General features: G+C 44.6%; 1 long non-coding RNA gene across 2 annotated transcripts in view; it reads left to right on the top strand.

Moving 5' to 3' along the window:
- The first annotated feature begins 6,418 nt into the window (after positions 1–6,418).
- LOC310633085 overlaps positions 6,419–23,507 on the top strand; it is a 57,965-nt gene continuing 40,876 nt past the window's right edge. For both annotated transcript variants that reach the window (XR_014490980.1, XR_014490981.1), the window contains exons 1-2: positions 6,419–6,522; positions 7,129–7,293. This is a non-coding gene — a long non-coding RNA (uncharacterized lncRNA). The remainder of the gene's footprint in view (positions 6,523–7,128; positions 7,294–23,507) is intronic.

Consider the following 23,507-nt stretch of genomic DNA (forward strand, 5'->3'; position numbering starts at 1 on the left):
TTCCTCCAGTGTGGGTGTGCAAATGTGTGACACAGAGACCAAATTTATGACCTGATAAACAGGCTGCCTGTTTACAGTACATAGTCTGGTTTGAAGTGCTTTAAGTGGAAAATAAATTCAGATGTACAGAGAACAATTTTTAGATAAGCCATTGCATGGCATTTCAGACATAAAAAAGATTTTTTTATTATTGTCCTGCAGTTCTGGAATGATCTTTCTGACTCTGGTTGATTCAGTAGGCATTAGTTAGACCCATGGAGATTTGACTTCACTGGTCATCTAAGCTGGGTATTAACTGAATTATCAATTGGAGATCCTCTGAATAGGAACCATACCATTTTTATGTTCCATATATCACTTGACTTTTTGTTCAAACTGTGTTTATGAACAAGTAATATTTTAAAAGTATAGAATTGGGTGGAGTTAGGGCATTTATGTCTATTCTATTAATGTTACTCAGTTATTAGGGATGTTACACAGATTCTATTATTAGGAATGTACATTTCCAATATTAGAAATGTAGAAAGCTGAATAGTGATAATAGTAAGATGATTTTCCCTAGGCACTAGAATTTATATATTCTCCTTTGGATACTTATGTGTTATGCTATGTGTTGCTTTTAATTGTACGTGGTCTGAATGTATGTAACCTGCAGCTTTTCCTAATCTGATACCATGGAGATGTGTTGAATTACATTTGGAGATTCACATTGTTCAGGAAAGACTATACTATTTTTTTAAAGATTAAAGATGCATACTAACTCTGCTCTGGAAGTGAGAGTGAGCTGATTGTGCATAATAACACCTCTTTTATGCCTCTTTTGGCACTCTGATTGGCACAGAGGAAAGATCAGCTTGCATCTCTTAACCGCAACATCTGAATATCAGTAATTTATGTATGTCCTCCAAGTTGCCTTAAGTAAGATCAGAGGTGCATAAGCTAAGGCACCAGGCTCTGTGTGAGTCATAAAAGCTTTGGATTCATGTCCTTCCCTGCATAGTGATTTCCATTTTAAATATTCATTCTTCAGTAATCAGCGCATGGAAGGTAACATGGATGGGGGTTGAGAGTAAAAAATGTTTGTTTTCATTCTACATGGATAGGTACTTGGGGGTCTCGTCTTCCCATACACAAAGAACAATTAATTGTGGCACATCTATCAGAAGAACCTAAACCTCATGCTGAAAGACTTTAGAATTTTGGTTACTTTAAAGCAGTGCTTCTTAACTTTGGCAACTCTCAAGTGTAGACTTCAACTCCCAGAATTCCACAGCCATCATGCTTGGCTGGGGAATTTTGGGAGTTGAAGTCTATACATCTTAAGGGTTGCCAAGGGTGAGAAATACTGCTTTAAAGAGTGTCCTATTTGGATGCTTAAGCGTGAAACGATCCCATTTGGCACAGGATGGACACTTTCTGCTGAGTGAGAAAAAATGGCTAAAGCTCTGCAAGCTGGAACTCTGAAGAGAATACTCAGATCTGTATAAGCTGAATAAACTCTGCAATCTCTTCCTCAATACCCCCACCCCCCCACCCCTCAACCACAGGCTATACTTTTTGATATGAACCATGTGTTTCAAATATTGAAAACAATACAGATCACGTCTGTATCAACAAGAAGAATGTTGCTTTATACTACTTCAATTAGTGCAAAAGAGAAGCAGTTCCAAAACTGGCAGAGCACTTTTTAAAATGCAGAAATAAACTAGGTGTCACCTGGCAGGTGGCCAAAGCAATGACTGGTTAACATCATTGGTGTGTGTTTGCGTTATCCTAATCTGACCTGTTTTACAACATTGGGGGGAGCTCAGCAGTGCCTTGTGCTTGGAGCAGCCAGTGCTATCCTGGCCTCCGTGTTATCTCAATGAGTTGCTCTGTACTGACAGAGGCTCTGGGCCAAAATATAGCATGTGGAGAACCAGAGCTTTGAAGAACAAATACAGTCTGGTTTGAGCAGTAGAAGCACAGGGGGCTATGAGGGCCATGGAAGTCATCGAACCACTGGCTTGATGGGAAGGTCATTCCCACTGATCCCTAAAAAGTTCTACATGGGCAGAAACAGCTGGGGAATGGCTTTACCTTGAATCACTCAAGCCCACCATTATGGAGAGGACTTTTGGGGAGATGGGGGGAAGAAAAAAATAGCTCTAAGGGAATATAGATGCTTCTTCTTCTTCTTCTTCTTCTTCTTCTTCTTCTTCTTCTTCTTCTTCTTCTTCTTCTTCTTCTTCTTCTTCTTCTTCTTCTTCTTCTCCTCCTCCTCCTCCTCCTCCTCCTCCTCCTCCTCCTCCTCCTCCTCCTGTTTCTGCTTTTTCTGCTTCTCCATTTTCTGCTTCTGCTTCTTCTGCTTCTCTTTTTGCTTTTTCTGCTTCTTCTACTTCTATTTTTTCTCCTTGTGCTGCTTCTGCTTCTGGTTCTTCTGCTTTCTCTGCTTCTTCTATTTTTTCTGTTTCTGCTTTTTCTTCTTCTTCTCCTTCTCCTCCTCCTCCTCCTTCTTCTCCGCTTTTTCTTCTGCTTTTTCTGCTTCTTCTGCTTCTGCTGCTTTTTCTGCTTCTGCATTTTCTGCTTCTCCTTTTGCTTCTTCTGCTTCTTCTACTTCTATTTTTTCTGTTTCTGCTGCTTCTGCTTCAGGTTCTTCTGCTTTCTTTGCTTCTTCTATTTTTTTTCTGCTTCTGCTTCTCCTTGTGCTGCTGCTGTTTCTACTTCTGCTGCTTCTGCTTCTTCTGTTCCTGCTTTTTCTTCTGCTTCTGCTTCTTTTGCTTCTGCTTTTTCTCCTTTGCCTTTTCTGCTTCTGCTTCCTCTTCCTCTTCTGCTTCCTTTTCTTCCTCCTCCTCCTCCTCCTCCTCCTCCTCCTCTTCTTCTTCTTCTTCTTCTTCTTCTTCTTCTTCTTCTTCTTCTTCTTCTTCTTCTTCTTCTTCTTCTTCTTCTTCTGCTTTTTCTGCTTCTGCTTTTTCTGTGTTTTCTACTTTTACTTCCACTTTTTCTGCTTCTGCTTCTTCCTCTGCTATTGCCTCTCTTCATCCTACTACTACTACTACTACTACTACTATTTGGCCTTCAACAAGAGCCAGATGTGTAAAAGTAGAACTAGATTAAGCTTTCTCCATCCACATTTTCCCATAGCCTAGTAGAAAAAAATTCACATTCTGAGGCAGAGAACTTTGAGGGTGCACATGGGGAAGGGAGGAAAGAAATATTTGCACATCTGAATATTTCAAATTTGGGGGAGTTAGGGCTAAGGTTTGGGAACACCAGGGCTTTTTCTGTCATAGAACGCCCAGAACGGAGTTCCGGCACCTTTTTTGGATGGAACCTTGTAGGGTAGGCAAGGCGGGTTGCATGACATTTGTGAGTTCCGGCACCTTTTTCTTTTACAAAAAAAGCACTGGTGAACACCCTTGTTTCCTTTATATAGTTCTCTCTCTGGTTCAATTGCTCTTTAATTTTGCTGCCTTTGCTTGTTGTTTGTTAAATATATATCCTTCCATGACTTTGGTTAAGCTGTTTGCTTGCTGTGGCAGACTTAACATGCAATGCAGATAAATGGAAGGTATGACTGTAGATTATGGAGCCATTGTAATTATCATCTGGCAACTGGGGAAATGCCAGCATTTGCAGAGTTAAACCAGCAATCTGCTGTAAGTGAGAATGTGTTCAAAATGCCAGTGGTCACGGGACATTTAAAATCTGCCCTTCGTCTTGACCTAAATCCATTTGTGTAAATATTCAACTTGTAAACTGAAGGCAATAGTGCTGTAAAATTCAGAGTCAAGGCAATAAATTGTGAAGGAGACGATTGTGCAAAAATCTAGTTTTCTGACTGTTCCTTTATTGCAAAATATACTTGGGTCAGAAGAAAGCTCACTTATCCAGAAATGTAGTAATCCTTTGGCATTAGGTACCTCTTGACAGCTTTTTAGCACTGCCAATCAGAACACCTATAGAGGTATCGGCTTTTCAAAAACAAAAAAAAAAGATGGCAGAAGGATCAGGAAAAACCAAGATAGTTACAGGTTCACAAGATATTCACATAGGAGTGCACACATACAATTCTGTATGTAATTCCATGAACTTGCAAAGAAGCCCTGGTATTTCCAAGGAATCGTGCTAAGAATTAAAATATTAGGCCTTTAGTTTGACATAGTTCATTTGAACCATTGTGAAATTAGTTTTAAAAATGAGGATACGCATTAATTCATTTGTTTTGCATTGATCCAGTTTGTATTCCTAAAGGGCTGCTATATGCAAAAATACAAGGAAACTTTAGAGACTGGCTAAACAGCAAGTTAGGTCTCTTTGTCCACCCATATACCGATATATTCTGATCTAGACATTTTTTGGCTTGGCTCATCAGCAAAGAGATAGTGAAAGGAATTCTACTGGCAAGACTTTAAATTAGAGAACTGAATTAGTAGTAATGAAGAGGCCCATACCAATGCGGCCTTTTCTTTCCTCTTTATTTTTTTGCTTAGAAAATACAACAGAGTACAAAACAATCGCTGCTGTAACCTCATTGTGCCAATTCATTCCCTGTCTTCTGCCATACTTCATTGGCTGCAAGAGACAAGCCTGACGAAATGAGCAGAACATTCACTTGATACTGTATCATTCACTTGATACTGTGACATAACATGTTGATGGTGTCATGCCATAACATCAAGATGTGGAGAGGGCATATTGGTCTGCCTCAGACCAACATGAAAAAAAAACTGTTGTCTTGCAAGGAACTGCATTTTTATGAATCATCCAAAACATTTTATGGCATTGCATCATGATTACTTTATGGAGAACTGATCACATACATACAGATAGAAATTGAATTCAAGTAATGTGACTGCAGAACCAAGATATATAATCTGGTCACTATTCAGGAAACAATGCCCATTATGTCCTGAATGGCAAATGAGGGCTGGAAGCCTTGCCTTGGAGACTCCAGTTTGCCACTTGCTGATCATTATTTGCACTCTGTGCAGCCATATTTGGAGAAAACCTCCCTCAGCTGAAATCTATGGCAAAACTCCAGTTAAGTCACCCATTAAGTCTAGACAACAAGATTGAGATCTCTTCTACAAATAAAGTATGAGCAGCCACTAATGAAAGCATTTACTTCTAACAAAGGCAGCACAAAGCGCAACAGTGAATGGCATTGGGATTCTGCAAGCAGCAACAGCAGACGTTCCACAGAGATTTGTGGGGGGAGAAAGGCTGCCATAGTTATTAGAGTGGTTAGTGGAATGGAACAGGGAACATGAGGAGGTTATGACATCACCATCTCAACTTGACATGCATCATCTATCAGGGATGGCTTAAGGATAATGAAATAAATCATAGCCTGATGCAATGAGATGGACAAGATGACCCTGCTGCTGCTTGCTTTCAGCAGTAACGAGTCCACAACTAGAAAAGAGTAGCTGCGTTTATCAGACGTGTAGAAATCTGGTGAGCTACAGTTCATCGTTCTGAGAGCACTGTTCTCACAGGGACACAGTTACTTAGTGCCTTGAGACAAAAAGATTGTTATCAATCCTTTTTGACCCACTTTTTCCAATTTTTACATTTTTAAAGTGTCTTTCAGATTTTACTCTTCCCCCGCGTATTTTCTGAAATGATTGTCTGCAGAGACATTATATACAATGGATTCAGGCAGTAACTATCCGAAATAAGGAAAGTGGTTTCAGAGTGCGTACTAATTGTGATAAACATGAGTTTTCTCTCTTGCTACCAAATTCAACTAAACAGGTTTGGCAGGGTTTTTTTTTAAACAACACTAAAACTTAGAACCTTTTTCACTCAGAAGGAAAGTGAGCTACATTTTTTTAAAAAAACAAACATGCTTATTTCCCAACTAGCTCTAAGTTCCAGAGCATGGGATGGGAAGTAGTCCTGTTTCCAAAGAAAAGTGCTCTTATGTTGTTGTTGGGAATTATTTGAACTCAACTGCAATTTTTTTTCTAAAAGCAAAATAAAACTATACCATCGAACAAATATTACTGAGTGGGGAAAAATACCAAAATTAACTCTGTAAAAAAGGAAATAATATACACTTTCTACGCTCTGGTTGCATCAGAAAAAAAAATTCCAAATCTAATGAAACTTGTCATTCATTATTGTTTTCTGCTGGTTCACTTATTAAAAAGGGACTTTATGATTTAATAAAACAGGTGAAGATACGCAGCAGGGTGTAGTGGGAAATGAAAAATCTGCTGTGGTTATGTCAGACCTCCTTAAAGGGTTTGTTGGATGGCAATTTAATTTATTGTCTCTGATAGCACAATTTTAATACCTCTTGCTTCATGTGGTGAATTTGTATTTTGCAGTGCCAAGTTCTCTATCTCAAGACAGAACGTTATATTAAACCATAGTTTTGGTAGAGGATGATCTAAGACGGTGAAAGGGAAGCAGCATCTTAACCCATATAACAGTGGGGGCTTCGTCACAAACAGCCATGAAATTCATAATTTGGGGACAGGATACAAAAAAGTCTTTGTTGAAGAACATTTCAAGCTGCTTTTCCTCAGCAGGGTGCCCTGCAGATATGTTGAGTGACAACCCCTTTTTACTCTTAGAATAAATAACCAATGGGGATTATGGGAGTTATCACACGTACCTTAAGGGTACCAGGTCCAAGGAAGTCATTAATCCAAGCAGGCTGCTTAAGCATATTTGATAAGCTACTTAAACAGAGTATAAAACTGTAGAGAATTGGAAGCAAGAACCAGGATCTTTCAAGACAACCAAAATAATTGTTTTTCAGCAATCCCTTGAAACTATAGTCCCCCTTGAATTGAGCTCAACTCGTAGTGATGACATGGACATAGTCATGGTATTTTCTTGACAACAGTTCAGAAGTGAATTGCTATTTCCTTTTAATGGGATGTTTTCAATTTCCCAGTTTAGCATGCTGTCCTAGAATTTCCTGGTGTCTTTCAAGTAATCATCCAATCCAAATTTAGTTTTTAAAATTCAATTAAAATTACTTAGGCGCCCTAAAATGCTAGTTCTGGTCTTGGGAGGGGGGGGGTGTCTAGTATCCCCCTTAAGATTTTCAGTCATTCCAGTAACCTTTACAATGCAGAATATAATACTTTATATATTCTGAAGTTCTACATGTCACATTGCTACTTTCAGGGCTATCTCCTCCAGTAGAATCAATCTGTTCAATCTGACCTGTAGATGCCCATCCCAAGTCAAATTAAGGTATCTGAACATGAAAATGGCCTTCTCACTGGCAGCTCCCTCATTCTGGAACAATTCAACCACTGAAGTTAAACTTTTGTCTTTGCGGGCTTTTGGGTGAGTGAGAATTATGTTTTAATGTCGCTTTAACTGCCTGAGTTTTATGAAAGACCACAGCATTTTTAAAAGATAATATTTTTTAGTATTTTGGATTTAATTGATTTTAGTGCATTGTTGCAGAATTGTTCAGGTAGGCAGCATACAAATAAATGTAATGCATAAATGCATTTCTAGAAACAGGCTCTTCCACCCAGCAGCATCCAAGGGAGGAATGGAATGAGAGGGAGAGGCAGAATAATGAAATCAGTGTAAGGCTGCTATGATACTATCCACTCTCATTGTGTAAAAAAGCCAACATAGCACTAGGCTGCATTAACAGAGGGATAGAATTAAGATCATGTGAAGTGTTAATAACATTTTATAATACCCTGGAATATTGCATCTAGTTTTGGTCATCACAATATAAAAAAGATGTTGAGTATCTAGAAAGAGTGCAGAGAAGATCAACAGATGATTAGGGGACTGGAAGCTAAAACATAGGAAGAACAGTTGCTGGAATTGGATATTTCTAGTCTAGTCAAAAGAAGGACTGGGAGTGACATGCTATCAGTGTTCCAATATCTGAGGGACTGCCACAAAGAAGAGAGGGTCAACCTATTCTCCAAAGCATCAGAAGGCAGGACAAGAAGTAAAGAGTGGAAACTATTCAAGGAGAGAACCAACTTAGAACTAAGGAAAAATTTCCTGACTGTTAGAATAATTAATCAGTGGAACAACTTGCCTCCAGAAGTTGTGGGTGCTCCAACACTAGAGGTTTTAAAAAGAGATTGGACAACTATTCGTCTGAAATGTTACAGGGTTTCCTATTTGAGCAGAAGATCCCTTCCAACTTATTCTGTACGTGCATTTGGAATATCACATACAAGCTCATTAAGGGTGGAGCTTGTGATGCAACACACAGGGCTGCTTATGCAATTTTGATGAAAACAGAAAGTTTCTCTAGACACCCAGACATTCTTCTTTGCAGCTGCTCAACCCAGTACCTATTACATTAATTCTATGGGCTTTCTTCAGTTGTACAGAGATATATTTTTTTGCCATGATGGTTATCATTAAATAATACACTACAATCTACATCTAACCCATACGGAACATCTGAGATATTTACAGGCCCTAAAACAATATACCGTATATACTTGAGTATAAGCCGAATTTTTCAGCCCACTTTTTGGGCTGAAAAACTCCACTTCGGCTTATACTCAAGTCAACAAAAAAAAAGAACTGTCCCTTCGTTCGGAACAGGCTGCTGAGAGAAGGGAGCGGCAGAGCCTTGCAGAGCTGGCGGCAGTCCAGCGTTGTTTCTCCCCCTCGTGGGTGCGTGTGTGTGTCAGACCCACGGGAATGGCTGGTAGGGAAGCGGCATTCCGGCATTCCCCCCCCTTCCTGTGTGTCGAGCCCACGGGGCTTGACACACAGAGAAACGCAAATGCCGGACTGCCGCCACCTTTACTAGCCATTCCTGCGGGTCTGACACATACACACACACACACACACACACACGCACGCACGCACGAAGGGGAGAAACAACGCTGGACTGCCGCCACCTCTGCCAGCCCTGCAAGCCTCTGCCGCCCCGGCGTTGGTGGTCGAGCTCTTCGGAGCCGGCAGAGAATCTCCCGCAGGAGGAGGTCGCGGCTTTCTCTCTTGCTTCGGACTGCAAGGATTTAAACTCCAGGAACAAATCCCGATGGAAGTTTTTTTTAAAAAAAATACTCCTCCGGGTCGGACAGGGGACCCAGGCTGAGGTCTAGGGGTAGTGGGGGGGGGCTCGCAGACATAGATGGGCTCAAGTGGAAGCCAAGCAGCCCTCCCGAACCTGGGCTTCTGGACGGAGCAGCCGGTGGTGCGTTTCAAAAAGCAGAAAAGTTGGATTTTGAACTTTTCAGCAGCGCATCTGCACCCGCTGCTTTTATGACCGACCTGCCGTTTCCCCCCCCTCCCGGTCCTTTCCCCCGTCCAAGCGGACGCTCCAGGCTCTTTGGGGGGGACGGGCAGGCGGGGGGGGAAGGAAGCGTGCCGAGGCGCCGCTCACCTGCGATCGGCGAGTGCGCTGGACTCGGCTGCGTGTCCGGCGGAGGGTTCAGATCATTCCGGGCCAGAGCGGCTTGGCGGGCGGGGCCGTTGGGCAGGCGGCGTGGTGCAGCGGGGGAGTCAGGGCAGCTCTGCCATGGAGCAGCTGGGGTGGGTGGGTGGGGGGAGGAGGAGGAGGAGGAGGAGGAGGCGGAGAGGAGCGAGCGAACGAAAGACAGAGCTTCCGGTGGCTACCGCTGCTGAATATTGCAATGAGCCGCCGTCTCCCTATGACCGCTGGCGAGGGGATTTCATCAGAGCACGCAATCGGGGCTCCCCCTCGTGGGTGCGTGTGTGTGTCAGACCCACGGGAATGGCTGGTAGGGAAGCGGCATTCCGGCATTCCCCCCCCTTCCTGTGTGTCGAGCCCACGGGGCTTGACACACAGAGAAACGCAAATGCCGGACTGCCGCCACCTTTACTAGCCATTCCTGCGGGTCTGACACATACACACACACACACACACACACACACACACGCACGCACGCACGAAGGGGAGAAACAACGCTGGACTGCCGCCACCTCTGCCAGCCCTGCAAGCCTCTGCCGCCCCGGCGTTGGTGGTCGAGCTCTTCGGAGCCGGCAGAGAATCTCCCGCAGGAGGAGGTCGCGGCTTTCTCTCTTGCTTCGGACTGCAAGGATTTAAACTCCAGGAACAAATCCCGATGGAAGTTTTTTTTAAAAAAAATACTCCTCCGGGTCGGACAGGGGACCCAGGCTGAGGTCTAGGGGTAGTGGGGGGGGGGGCTCGCAGACATAGATGGGCTCAAGTGGAAGCCAAGCAGCCCTCCCGAACCTGGGCTTCTGGACGGAGCAGCCGGTGGTGCGTTTCAAAAAGCAGAAAAGTTGGATTTTGAACTTTTCAGCAGCGCATCTGCACCCGCTGCTTTTATGACCGACCTGCCGTTTCCCCCCCCTCCCGGTCCTTTCCCCCGTCCAAGCGGACGCTCCAGGCTCTTTGGGGGGGACGGGCAGGCGGGGGGGGGGAGGAAGCGTGCCGAGGCGCCGCTCACCTGCGATCGGCGAGTGCGCTGGACTCGGCTGCGTGTCCGGCGGAGGGTTCAGATCATTCCGGGCCAGAGCGGCTTGGCGGGCGGGGCCGTTGGGCAGGCGGCGTGGTGCAGCGGGGGAGTCAGGGCAGCTCTGCCATGGAGCAGCTGGGGTGGGTGGGTGGGGGGAGGAGGAGGAGGCGGAGGCGGAGAGGAGCGAGCGGATGAAAGACGGAGCCTCCCGTGGCTACCGCTGCTGAATATTGCAATGAGCCGCCGTCTCCCTATGACCGCCGGCGAGGGGATTTCATCAGAGCACGCAATCGGGGCTCCCCGACCCTCGGTCCTGCCCAGATGCAGCAGCAGCAGCAAGACCACCCCCCCCCCCCCACACACACACACCTCCGGTCTACCTTACGGCCCGGTGACTTGACCCCGGGTATAGATCGGAAAGAAGGCAACAGACCTGCAGAATCGCGGCGGCGCCCCCGGAGAAGCCTACCCCGAGGCTGCGGCCGATTTTTCCTTCTCCAGGCATTTTTCCTTCTCCAGGAAGTCCACCAGTCATCAAAGGGCCAAGTTTGAAGACCCCTGCGTCTACGCGGTATCTAAGAGCCACCACCACCACCACCCACTAACCTCTCCACGGTGCCCCACCCCTTGGCTCTTCTCATTGCTGGAGCTCCTTCTCAGCGAAGGGGCAGGAAGGTCTGTTGCCTTCTTTCCGATCTATCCCCGGGGTCAAGTCACCGGGCCGTAAGGTAGACCGGAGGTGTGTGTGTGTGTGGGGGGGGGGTGGTCTTGCTGCTGCTGCTGCATCTGGGCAGGACCGAGGGTCGGGGAGCCCCGATTGCGTGCTCTGATGAAATCCCCTCGCCGGCGGTCATAGGGAGAGGGCGGCTCATTGCAATATTCAGCAGCGGTAGCCACCGGAAGCTCTGTCTTTCGTTCGCTCGCTCCTCTCCGCCTCCTCCTCCTCCTCCTCCTCCTCCCCCCACCCACCCACCCCAGCTGCTCCATGGCAGAGCTGCCCTGACTCCCCCGCTGCACCACGCCGCCTGCCCAACGGCCCCGCCCGCCAAGCCGCTCTGGCCCGGAATGATCTGAACCCTCCGCCGGACACGCAGCCGAGTCCAGCGCACTCGCCGATCGCAGGTGAGCGGCGCCTCGGCACGCTTCCTTCCCCCCCCGCCTGCCCGTCCCCCCCAAAGAGCCTGGAGCGTCCGCTTGGACGGGGGAAAGGACCGGGAGGGGGGGGGAAACGGCAGGTCGGTCATAAAAGCAGCGGGTGCAGATGCGCTGCTGAAAAGTTCAAAATCCAACTTTTCTGCTTTTTGAAACGCACCACCGGCTGCTCCGTCCAGAAGCCCAGGTTCGGGAGGGCTGCTTGGCTTCCACTTGAGCCCATCTATGTCTGCGAGCCCCCCCCCCACTACCCCTAGACCTCAGCCTGGGTCCCCTGTCCGACCCGGAGGAGTATTTTTTTTAAAAAAAACTTCCATCGGGATTTGTTCCTGGAGTTTAAATCCTTGCAGTCCGAAGCAAGAGAGAAAGCCGCGACCTCCTCCTGCGGGAGATTCTCTGCCGGCTCCGAAGAGCTCGACCACCAACGCCGGGGCGGCAGAGGCTTGCAGGGCTGGCAGAGGTGGCGGCAGTCCAGCGTTGTTTCTCCCCTTCGTGCGTGCGTGCGTGTGTGTGTGTGTGTGTGTATGTGTCAGACCCGCAGGAATGGCTAGTAAAGGTGGCGGCAGTCCGGCATTTGCGTTTCTCTGTGTGTCAAGCCCCGTGGGCTCGACACACAGGAAGGGGGGGGAATGCCGGAATGCCGCTTCCCTACCAGCCATTCCCGTGGGTCTGACACACACACGCACCCACGAGGGGGAGCCCCGATTGCGTGCTCTGATGAAATCCCCTCGCCAGCGGTCATAGGGAGACGGCGGCTCATTGCAATATTCAGCAGCGGTAGCCACCGGAAGCTCTGTCTTTCGTTCGCTCGCTCCTCTCCGCCTCCTCCTCCTCCTCCTCCTCCTCCCCCCACCCACCCACCCCAGCTGCTCCATGGCAGAGCTGCCCTGACTCCCCCGCTGCACCACGCCGCCTGCCCAACGGCCCCGCCCGCCAAGCCGCTCTGGCCCGGAATGATCTGAACCCTCCGCCGGACACGCAGCCGAGTCCAGCGCACTCGCCGATCGCAGGTGAGCGGCGCCTCGGCACGCTTCCTTCCCCCCCCCGCCTGCCCGTCCCCCCCAAAGAGCCTGGAGCGTCCGCTTGGACGGGGGAAAGGACCGGGAGGGGGGGGAAACGGCAGGTCGGTCATAAAAGCAGCGGGTGCAGATGCGCTGCTGAAAAGTTCAAAATCCAACTTTTCTGCTTTTTGAAACGCACCACCGGCTGCTCCGTCCAGAAGCCCAGGTTCGGGAGGGCTGCTTGGCTTCCACTTGAGCCCATCTATGTCTGCGAGCCCCCCCCCACTACCCCTAGACCTCAGCCTGGGTCCCCTGTCCGACCCGGAGGAGTATTTTTTTTAAAAAAAACTTCCATCGGGATTTGTTCCTGGAGTTTAAATCCTTGCAGTCCGAAGCAAGAGAGAAAGCCGCGACCTCCTCCTGCGGGAGATTCTCTGCCGGCTCCGAAGAGCTCGACCACCAACGCCGGGGCGGCAGAGGCTTGCAGGGCTGGCAGAGGTGGCGGCAGTCCAGCGTTGTTTCTCCCCCTCGTGCGTGTGTGTGTGTGTGTCACACCCGCAGGAATGGCTAGTAAAGGTGGCGGCAGTCCGGCATTTGCGTTTCTCTGTGTGTCAAGCCCCGTGGGCTCGACACACAGGAAGGGGGGGAATGCCGGAATGCCGCTTCCCTACCAGCCATTCCCGTGGGTCTGACGCACACACACACACACACACACACACCAGGAAATCGAGAGCACAGCCTTAAGTTAAAGGTGGCGGACGGGCCCGAGAAAAAAGGCTGCAAAACTCCAATCTTTTAAAGCGTGCGGTGTTGTTGTGTTTTTTTTTTCCTCCCCCCGAAAGTGAATGCCAGCTTTCCGTACTAGTGTATTTGTACTGCCGCGAGTGACAACTGACAAAGCTTGCCGGTGTGATCTTGATTTTGGAACTGATGAAGTCTGTTAACAGGCTCAACTAAGATGGCAGACGTGTCGAGCTGAGCTCCGTGAGCTCCGTGAGTTTGGTGTGGTTTGGTGGTGAGCTGCTGCATTTCCCAGCCTCGGCTTATACTCAAGTCACTAACTTTTTCCAATTTTGGGGGGTAAAATTAGGGGTCTCGGCTTATATTCGAGTCGGCTTATACTCAAGTATATACGGTAATGGAGATATTTTATTAAGGATTTTTTAGTGTTAAAATTGTTTTTGCCCACATCCTTCAGGATCTTTTTGATTGAGCGAAATTGTCACTCACTAGGAGTTCAGTAGACTAAGGAGTTAAGTCTTGGCAAAAAGTTGCCGAAACATCTTGAGTTTGTTTGATGCTAATCTGGAAATGCTGAGATTTTCCTAATTCTCAACAAATTTTGGTTCCCCCCTCAGCAACATATGTGGTAAAATGTTACAGCTATGTGTAGAAAAGAAGTTTTAGCAGGCTTATTTTTTCCATAGCTAAGCCCATTGTTATCCTCCAAATTGTAATCTTATCATGTATACAAGCTGTTCCATATAAATAGCCCCATGTATATTTTCAGTAGTTTCAGCTGAAACCCGTTAAGAGCAGATGTGCCTACGGTTTCCTGGCAAGGCCTCCTCTAAAAAAGTATTTTTCCGTTAGCAGCATTCCCCTATCCCATCCCAACCCTCTTCCTTTCTGTTCTGGGAAGGAGAATAAAGGGAGGGAAAGAGTTTCATTCATCATTAGAATGATTCTTAAATGTTTTTGAAGCTGGTTTGATTTATGACACTTGAGTACTGGCCTTCAGGAACTTTGAGGGCTGGACAAATGATAACTAGAAATTTGCTAGAGAGGTCTTTTCTTCACCTTTCCCTTTCATGCTGCAGTCTCAGTATTCAAGGCCAAAAGAGATGTCATGCAAAGGAGATCATTGAAGATTTGGTTCTTTTTTTTTTTTGAGGCAGTATTGTTCTCCTTTTCCCCCCTCACCTTCATCCTTCTGCTGGATCTATTGGACCCAGCAAAGAAAAATTGCCATATTTCTCATACCTTGATTAGCTATAGTTTGTTTTAATGATATTGCACAAGCCAGAGTCATGCTTTGTTTGGGCAATTCCTAGTTTTCTTTCCTTTTAAAACTATTTTACCCTGCATCTTTGCAGATTGGTTAATGGATTAGGAGAACAGAAAACCAATCAGACAGGAAATTACACTCCAAATACCCAAGTTTGTATTCCAAATCAAACCATGATTTTAAACTGGCTTGCTATCAAAACCAAGCTAACGTTTGTTTAATTACATTATCATGCTGTGCTATGCTGAAAAAGACAATAGTTTTTAGCACAGTATATGAATTTAGTCAATGTAGATACAAAGCTGACACTTTTTCTTCACTATAAATTAAGGATTTTGCGCTGTCTTAGAGTTAAGTCTATAACATGATTTATAAACCTAATCAACAAAACAGAACAAGAGTTTAAATCCCTCTTTTCTCTAAAAAGAATGCTCCATATGTCAAGGCTTAGAGCAACAGTTCTGGCTTGTTCTCTTATTCTTACAACCTATAGCAGTTTCGAAGAGGGGGCATTTCATGTTAGAAGTGTGACTCTTTGGGGAAGTAGGTATAAGCAGAGAATTAAGGACTTATTCTTTTTGCTTTGCTTCCCCTTCACTTTTTGTCTATGTCTATGAGATTGTTATCCCTGGCTCTTCTTTCTTTGCTACCTAGAAAGGCCTGAGCCCGTGCATGCACATATACATGGAGCCTTTTGCTTGCTACTGTCCTTATAATAGGACTTACCTTACTAGGTGCTAAACTTGGCTTATTTCTCTATGTATATATAAATCTCTCTCTCTCTCTTTCTCTCTCTCTCTCTCTGTGTGTGTGTGTGTGTGTGTGTGTGTGTGTGTGCAGGGCTTTTTTCTCATAGAACGCTCAGAATGGAGTTCCGGCACCTTTTTTGGATGGAACCTTGTAGGGTAGGCAAGGCAGGTTGTATGACATGTGTGAGTTCCAGCACCTTTTTCTTTTACCAAAAAAAAACCACTCTGTGTGTGTGTGTGTGTGTGTGTGTGTGTGTGTAAAAATCCATGTGTGTGTATACACACACACACACAAAAGCTATGAGTGGCGCAAAGAGCCATAGAAAGATACATGCTCGGCATCACAAGACAAGAAAGAAAGACCTGCACATGGATTAGAGAACAAACGAAAGTATACAGGTATCTTCAAGAGAGTAAAAGAATTGAAATGAAAGTGGGTTGGTCACATAGCAAGAAGAACTGATGGCAGGTGGACCAAGGCAGTCATAGAATGGATCCCACTTGATAAAAAGCATCCACAAAAGAGACCTAAAACAAGACGGATTAACAACATCAGCAAGTATTGTGGGTCCAATTGGCAAAAGAAAGCTCAGGACCATATTTGTTGGGAACATGCGGAAGAGGTCTTCATCCTGCAGTGAATAGACAATGGCTAAAATGATGATATAAAAGTACTTCATTAATTCTTAGATTATTCCTATTTCCATGAACATTCTGCGCTCTCTCTCAAATGCACAGCAAAATAGCTGAGAATTTTACAAATAGAATTCCTTTTTTGGTGAGGGCACCAGGCTGGGGAAAATGTTGATAAAGTTACCTGTGCAAAACAAATATTGTGTAGCTTGTTCTTGAGAGGCACACTTGATTGAACAATTAGGTTGTTGTATTTAGTAAGCAAACTCTTAAAAGTGTTTTACTGCTACCCATTTGGTAAGTGAGGATAACTGGAGGAGGGGTAAAACTTCTGCATTTTTGTTGTTTTACTGCTTTCTTTAAGGTATACTATAATGTACCCTATTTAAAATAAAATTATACACATTCAGGAATTAGATTTTGTTAGGTTTGTCTTTCAGGATTGCTTCTTGTCAATTATGAAAGGTATGTTGCTTGATGTTTAAAGCTGTTGGTTCTGCTTGGGAATATGCCCACTGTCCTTTACCCTTGGCTCTCAAGCTAAAGTATGAGAGGTTTTTTTTTCCATCTGAAGGTGACAACTACAACTCTATTGGGGAAGCCAGAGCAGCAGTTTATGCTTTTGCCTCCTTTAGAGCTCCAAAGTGTCTGATAAGAGGTATCTGTCCTTTGCCCCGGGCTTCAGTTTTGATAGACAGAAGGCCTGTAAGAAGGGGGAGGGCAGGCATGGTGGTACAGAGTGTTATCTTCCTCTCCTTGCATTGGCAGAAAACTCTCTTGACATAAAAGTTACAGCCCTGCTGCCAATCCCTATCCTGCCTCTTCTGCTAATTCCACTTATTGAATCACTTGACTCAAGACAAGGTCATGAGTAACAAAGCTTAACAGATTTTCTACCCTTTGAAACTGCTGTTAGACGATATTAAAATAAAGAGAAAAACATTAGCACCGATACAACTAAGGACCCAAGGACTCTCTCACAGTTTGAGAATGGTTTAAAAGCAACATCATAGGAATAAGGCAACCTCACCAGAGGTCATCCACTACACGGTCTGTGCTGTCTTGTGTTCTGTGCCCTGGTCTAAAACCTGACTGAAAATGCCCCACATAACCTGTTTCCTCCAGGCCTTCTGAGGCTGCAACCCACCTTTTCAACCACCTTCCCTGAAAGGAAGTCTGGATGGAAATTGTGGGGTTCAACTAGGTTGGGTCCAACAATGACTTCCTGAGGAAGGATAATCTACCACCACTTCCTTCAAGGTAGCAGGACCGTTTACAGTAGGGTCACTAGAAGTACATTGTTGTAGTAACTGTGAGTGTTATTCTGTGATGCCGGTCATGGTTTTCTGTCAGTTTTCTATAATATACAGATAGCTCAGAGCCTGGCTAGTCAGTGTTTTTGTCCAAAGAGAAAGATACATTTGAAAACACAATTCAATTCATTCTTTCCCACTGAAAAATGTACCTGTAGAAAATGTTGGCTTCTATAGTTCTGTTTATTCACACAATCATTGATGGGTGTTTGATTTTGGTATTTGTTTTTTTGTACTTTTGTTTCAAAAGCACCCTTCCTGAATATTTCCAAAAGGAAAGGAAAAAAAGGATAATTCAGCAGGAGCCAAAACATCACTGTGGAACCCTCAACAGCCAATATAGGCCCCTGTAGCTTATGACAGGAATGAACAAATTACAGATTTGTTTGGCTCTCTTGTGCTGGGTTTTTAATTGGTTCCCTGAGATGCCTCAACTACAGCCAGATGAAAAGAAGCCCATTTAGAATTAAAGCCCAGAAGTTTGTTCTGAGTTCCAATAATAACACTTCCATGCAAAAAAATATATTAGTTCTCTCTGTACCTCATTAGTTTTCTTATTTTGTTCATAGTATTCTTATACAATTTACAGTCCTGGCTGATTAACCAAGGCTTTCCAATTTATCTTCTTCCCATTCTTGATACAAGAGGCATATGTAACATAAGTTTGGTCACGAATGCTAGGGGAACAAAGTTTTGGCATGTACCCATGGTTTGGGTATTTCTACAGTTCAACTAAAACTCTTCCATAAAGTGGTACTTCTCTGTAGGCCAGTGTTTCTCAACCTTAGCCACTATAAGGTATGTAAATTTCAATTCCCAGCTTGATGGCTAGGGAATTATGGGAGTTGAAGTCCACCTTAAACATACCTTAAAGCAGCTAAGTCTGATAAATACTGCTGCAGTTTATAGTGAGACCAGAAGTCTAGGATCATATTCTAAGAAGAGATTAATCACTCCGATCTTCTTTATGATAACATCCTTTCCCTCACCACATACTCAGCCTACACTTTTCTCAGATCTTGAAATGTGAAGGGCTTTTTCAATATTCAAATTAAAAGAACAAAAGAGAGGGGGAAAAACAATTAAGAGAGGAAAACCTCAGCCTGGGGTATTTAAACTCTTATTTGGTTCTTAGTTGTTGTTGTTTTTTGGTTATTCTAGCATATATGATTTCTTTAAAAAAAGTGGTTTGAGCTTTACAAATTTATTTAGTGTGTGTGTGTGTGTATCACAAATTGTAATATTTGTATACAAATATACATTGTATATATTAATTGAAATTAATGAACAGAAAGATAATAGATTTTACAAATTTTACTATTGTATCCAATAATTGAAAATATTTATAACTGAATGAAAATGGAGAATATATATTCTTTCATTTAACAGCTGCACTTTAGTGGATAGAGTTACACTGGAAGAAATATAACTTGAAAAAGATATGAATGTAGGGTACAGGAACAAGAAGAGGCAAAACATGCCAATGTTTTGTCAAGTCAAAACTACTGTTTGTTTGGGAAGCTAGCACATTGTAGGTGTCAAGGTTCTGACTGATGATCCCAATGAAGTAAGCACAGTTGAGACATTCCAATCTCTAATGCAAAACTTTATTGAGCACACCATTTCAACACAGATGAATGGAAAACCAGCTCTGGCTAAATTGGCACCAGAACAGTAAATTAAAAGTATAGAAACTCCCCTTCTCCCTGACAGTGCAAGTCACATTCCCCAATTAAAAATCAGACAATTGTTATGAGAGAAATCTTTTGTAACCTCGTAAATAATCTGAATAACCTTGATTCCCAGACTTTGCAGCTCACACCTGCAAATGCACATTCCATTCATCCCTCCTCCCCCCTGGATCTTTAGGCAAGCCAAGAAACAAAAATGGCTGAAGCCTCATGAGATTTCTTTGGAGTTTGACAGTATATGTCTTACTTTAGAGTCCTTCAAATAAATGTTGATCTCTTTTGAAGTACTGCTTATACTCTTAACTTTGCTACTTTAGGATTAGCTTCATGCGTTACCAAAAACTAGTTAGTTTCAACTGCAACACAGCCACTGTAATTTGTAAATCATGGCTTAATGGCTCAACATACTATGCATACAGTCAGGTGTAGTTTATGAGGTAAACTCTGGTTGAACAATCTGAGATTTAGCATAATTCTGTGTAGTGCTTGCTGAGATCAATCAGAATGTACTGTTTCTGACCAATACATCAGCAGAGATGTCAAAGCCAATCAGTGCTCAGACAGTTCAGTTATTGTCTAATGACTGAAATCAAAGCAAGACCATCTGCTTTTGTTGCAGCAATTTTTGTTGCCAAGGAGAATTCCCAGTCTGTTTAAAAAGATGCTCTGAACTGATATGACCATACATGCAGATTGATGGTACCAAGAGCCTTTATATGGTAGTGCCTCCAGATATAGTTAATAAATCAATCGGAAAAAAATAATAATAGTTCAGAGTTGAACTGCGGGGTCCTTAGTGCTCTCTGGACTAGGTTGTTTTCTTGCAGAAATTTCATTACCAAGCTTGGTAACTTCATCAGTGCTAGTAGGGACTGGGGTTGCTCTCATTTTATGTATATACTAGTGGTTCACCCTGTCAGTGTTGGTTGGAGGGTCTTGGTGGTTCCTTGATTGGATTGTTGTTTATCATTAGCTTGTTTGTCAGAGTTGGTAGTTTCTTGACTGGGATATTGTTTGCTTTTTGATTGTTAGACTAATGTTAATCTTTCTGTTAATCTCTGCTCATCTTGTGTTGATTGCTGGTGGGGAGATATTTTGTTTTCTTTTTTTTCTTTTTTGGCTTTTTGATAGTCTCTTTTGAATGGTATATAGATGGTGTTTATCTCAATGTGCCTGTTGATAGCCTATTTGTCAGACAGCCATGCTTTCAGGAATTCTTTAGCATTTTTGGCTTGGCTTGGTCTAGGGTGGTTAGAGTTTCCCAGTTGAAACTATGGTTAAGTCTATGTGTTGTGAAATTAAGGAGTTCTCATCATGTCTGCTGACTGACAGTTGTTGTTCATGGCCTTCTCATTTCTTTCAGATTTACTTTCATCTCTGTGTAAAGTTGCTGCTTACTCAATTTATCAGATAAATCAGCTTGCAAATATTGTGATTAAAATGATGTAAAATAGAGAAGCAAATTTCTATAAAAGCTTTAAATGATCCATGTTGACTTAAAAGAAGTATTCTTTTAAAACATCCAATATCAGTGTTTTTTGTTTTTTTTTATTGAAAAGTTTTACAATACATTTTTGAATACAAAAAACCCCCTCCCCTCTCCCCAACCCCCCCTACCCTACCCTCCCCCTCCCACGACTTCCCAGAGCTGAATACAGGGTATAATAATACAAACAAGCATAATCTAAAATATGCTAACAACAATAATAAAACATTAAATTCTATCACACTTTAACTCTCCATATTCAAAATATTAATAAAATAACTACTAACTAATTATACGTCATAAAAATCCGCTACTTATTCAAATGCTAAATGATACTTTTTAGTCCCATATTTATTCTGAATATATTCAATCCATCTTCTCCATTCCACAATGTATCTCTGTTGCGATTGATCTTTCAAATATGCTGAAAACTTTGCCATTTCCGCCAAGTTTTCAAAGTCCACTCTTCTGTAGTCGGCAGTTCTTCCTTCTTCCAATATTGTGCTACTAAAAGTCTCGCTGCCGTAATTAAATTCAACATCAACTTTATATCTATGACAGTAGTATCTGTAATAATACCCAATAAAAACAATTGCGGAGAAAACTTTATATTTTTCTTAAATATCTTTTGCATATTCCACCAAATTTTAATCCAAAAAGCTTTAACCTTTTTACAAGTCCACCATATATGAAAATACGTTGCATCCTCACAGCCACACCTCCAACATTTGGGCTGGCAATTCGGATACATACTTGCTAATTTTTTAGGATCTAAGTACCACCTATAAAACATTTTATAAAAATTCTCTCTTAAATTTTGGGCCTGTGTAAATTTTACATTTCTAACCCAAATCTTTTCCCAAGTATCCATTGTTATAACTTCTTGAAAATTCTGGGCCCACTTTATCATACAATCTTTAACAAGTTCCGTTTCTGAGTCAATTTCTATCAATGCATTATATATCCTTTTTATATGTGCTTGACCTTGATCTCTAATTTGTTTTACCAAATTTTCATCAGTCATCGAAAAGCCAACTTTATTTATTTATTTATTTATTAAATTTTTATACCGCCCTTCTCCTGAAGGACTCAGGGTGGTGTACAGGGCAATAAATACCAAAATATAAATACAAAAGTTAAAAAGAAGTTAAAAAGGATTAAATAATTATGCCCAATATAATACAATAATAAAACTGTGTTAAAACTAAATCCAACTCCAAACCCATCAGACCAGGCCAGATTGTTCAAATAGATAGGTTTTTAAATCGCGCCGGAAGGAGCGAAGGTCAGGGGCCATCCGGAGCTCAACCGGCAAGCGGTTCCATAGGTCTGGCGCGCCCACAGAGAACGCCCTCCCCCTGGGGGCCACCAATCGACATTCTCTGATCGGAGGCACCCTGAGGAGGCCCACTCTGTGGGAGCGCACTGGACGGAGGGAGGTTGATGCCGGCAGCAGGTGCTGCCGTAGGTAATCCGGACCCATGCCATGTAGGGCTTTATAGGTCATTACCAGCACCTTGAATCTCACCCGGAGGGCAACTGGCAGCCAATGCAGCTCGCGGAGCAGAGGTGTAACATGGGAGTATCGGGAGACCCCCAACACAACTTGCGCGGCTGCATTCTGCACCAGTTGAAGCCTCTGAGTGGTCCTCAAGGGCAGCCCCATGTAGAGAGCGTTGCAGTAGTCCAAACGAGAGGTCACGAGCGCATGAGTGACTGTACGCAAGGCATCCCTGTCTAGATAGGGCCGCAACTGGCGCACCAGGCGAACCTGGGCAAAGGCCCCCCCTAGTCACAGCTCCTATATGATCTTCTAAGGAGAGCTGTGAGTCTAGAAGGACCCCCAAGTTGTGAGCCCGATCTACATGGGGTAATAACTCACCCCCCATATTAAGAGATGGAAAATTCTGCGTTTCCCGAGATGCCAACTCGCACAGCCACTCAGTCTTGTCAGGGTTGAGCTGAAGCCTGTTCCTCCCCATCCAGACCCGGACCGCCTCCAGACAACGGGACATCATGTCGAGGGCATCACTGGGGTGGTTTGGGGTTGAAATAAAAAGCTGGGTATCATCAGCGTACTGATGATAACCAACTCCAAAACCACGAATGATCTCACCCAGCGGCTTCATGTAGATGTTGAACAGGAGAGGTGAGAGGACCGATCCCTGAGGAACTCCACAAACAAGGGGCCTCAAGGTCGACCTCTGCCCTCCTGCCAACACCGACTGCGAACGCCCCAGAAGGTAGGAGGAGAACCACTGAAGAACTGTGCCTCCCACTCCCAACCCCCTGAGGCGCCGCAGCAGGATACCATGGTCGATGGTATCGAAAGCCGCTGAGAGGTCTAATAGGACTAGGACAGAGGAACAACCCCTGTCCCGAGCCCGCCAGAGATCATTCACCAGCGCGACCAATGCCGTCTCCGTGCTGTACCCGGGCCTGAAACCCGATTGGTACGGGTCTAGATAATCAGCTTCCTCCAAGAACAGAGGGAGCTGATGCGCCACCACGCTCTCAACAACCTTCGCAAGAAAGTGAAGGTTGGAGACCGGACGAAAGTTATTTAATACAGCTGGGTCCAGAGCAGGCTTCTTGAGGAGGGGTCTCACCACCGCCTCCTTCAAGGCGGCGGGAAAACTACCCTCCCTCAGAGAAGCAGTTATCACTGCCTGGAGCCAGCCTCGTGTCCCATCCCGGGCTGCATAAACCAGCCAGGAGGGGCACGGGTCCAACAAACACGTGGTGGAGCTCAGCTTCCCCATGATCCTGTCCACATCTTCAGGAGTCACAGGATCAAACTCCTCCCAGATAATATCGAGAAGACTGCCCTCGTCCTCATCGTCAGACTCTGCCCAGTCGGAGTCCAAACCGGTCCGAATCCGAGCGATTTTGTCCGACAGATGTTGACTAAACTCCTTAGCACGATCCTGCAAGGGCTCCTCCCTCACCTCCTGATTAAGGAGGGAGCAAGTTACCCTAAACAGGGCGGCCGGGCGATTATCTGCGGACGCGATGAGGGCAGCAAAGTGATTAGACCTTGCCGTCCTCATCACCGCGAGATAAGATCTCGTGAAAGACCTTAGTCG

Source organism: Vipera ursinii, assembly GCF_947247035.1.
Source record: "Vipera ursinii genome assembly, chromosome: 1".
Lineage (NCBI taxonomy): Eukaryota > Metazoa > Chordata > Lepidosauria > Squamata > Viperidae > Vipera > Vipera ursinii.